This window comes from Amblyomma americanum, chromosome 8, assembly GCF_052857255.1.
Source record: "Amblyomma americanum isolate KBUSLIRL-KWMA chromosome 8, ASM5285725v1, whole genome shotgun sequence".
Taxonomy (NCBI): domain Eukaryota; kingdom Metazoa; phylum Arthropoda; class Arachnida; order Ixodida; family Ixodidae; genus Amblyomma; species Amblyomma americanum.
Window position 1 is genome coordinate 128,333,462 of NC_135504.1, and position 1,909 is coordinate 128,335,370.

Below are 1,909 nucleotides of genomic sequence, written 5' to 3' on the forward strand. Positions count from 1 at the left end.
CGTCGAAGAGTAGACGAGAGAAAGGTGTAAACTTTTTCTCTCAGAACATGCGCGCAAAATTCAATTACGGCTCAAAACAACAGGATACATCGTTTTAGATCAAAACTATCGAGATTTACGCACTTCGATTTTACAAGTCGTGGAAGAGTAGACGAGTGAGATCTGTAAACTTTTTCTCTCAGAATAGCGTGAAAACTTGTATTCCGGCTCAAAACAACGGGATACATCGTTTTAGATTGAAACTAGCGAGATTCACGAACATCGATTTTACAAGTTGTAGAAGAGTAGACGAGAGAGAGCTGTCAACTTTTTCTGTCAGAATTGCGCGAAAACTTGTATTCCGGTTCTAAACAACGGGATACATCGCTTTAGATCGAAAGTAGCGAGAATTACGCACTTCGATTTTACAAGTCGTCGAAGAGTAGACGAGAGAAAGCTGTAAACTTTTTCTCTCAGAACTGCGCGAAAACTTGAATTCCGGCTCAAAACAACGGGATACATCGTTTTATATCGAAACTAGCAAAATTCACGAACATCGATTTTAAAAGTCATCGAAGAGTACACGACAAAAAAGGTGTAAACTTTTTCTCTCAGAACTGCGGGAAAACTTGTTTTCCGGCTCAAAACAACAGGATACATCGTTTTAGATCGAAACTAGCGACATTTACGCACTTCGATTTTACAAGTCGTCGAAGAGTAGACGAGAGAAAGGTGTAAACTTTTTCTCTCAGAGCTGCGCGAAAGCTTGTATTCCGGCTCAAAACAACGGGATACATCGTTTTATATCGAAACTAGCAAAATTCACGAACATCGATTTTAGACGTCGTCGAAGAGTACACGACAGAAAGGTGTAAACTTTTTCTCTCAGAACTGCGCGAAAACTTGTATTCCGGCTCAAAACAACGGGATACATCGTTTTAGATCGAAACTAGCGAGATTCACGAACATCGATTTTACAAGTCGTCGAAGAGTAGACGAGAGAAAGGTGTAAACTTTTTCTCTCAGAACATGCGCGAAAAATTCTGTTGCGGCTCGAAGCAACAGGATACATCGTTGTAGATCAAAACTAGCAAGATATACGAGCATTGATTATACAAGTCGTCGAAGAGTAGACGAGAGAAAGGTGTAAACTTTTTCTCTCAGAACTGCGCGAAAACTTGTACTCCGGCTCAAAACAACGGGATACATCGCTTTAGATCGAAAGTAGCGAGAATTACGCACTTCGATTTTACAAGTCGTCGAAGAGTAGACGTGAGAAAGCTGTAAACTTTTTCTCTCAGAACTGCGCGAAAACTTGAATTCTGGCTCAAAACAACAGGATACATCGTTTTAGATCGAAACTAGCTAGATTTACGCAATTCGATTTACATGTTGTCGAAGAGTAGACGAGAGAGAGCTGTAAAATTTTTTCTCGCAGAACTGCGCGAAAACTTGAATTCCGGCTCAAAACAACGGGATACATCGTTTTATATCGAAACTAGCAAAATTCACGAACATCGATTTTAAAAGTCGTCGAAGAGTACACGACAAAAAGGTGTAAACTTTTTCTCTCAGAACTGCGGGAAAACTTGTTTTCCGGCTCAAAACAACAGGATACATCGTTTTAGATCGAAACTAGCGACATTTACGCACTTCGATTTTACAAGTCGTCGAAGAGTAGACGAGAGAAAGCTGTAAACTTTTTCTCTCATAACGGCGCGAAAGCTTGTATACGGGCTCAAAACAACGGAATACATCGTATTAGATCGAAACTAGCGAGATTTACGCACTTCGATTTTACAACTCGTCGAAGAGTAGACGAGAGAAAGCTCTAAACTTTTTCTCTCAGAACTGCGCGAAAGCTTGTATTCCGGATCAAAACAACGGGATACATCGTTTTATATCGAAACTAGCAAAATTCACGAAAATC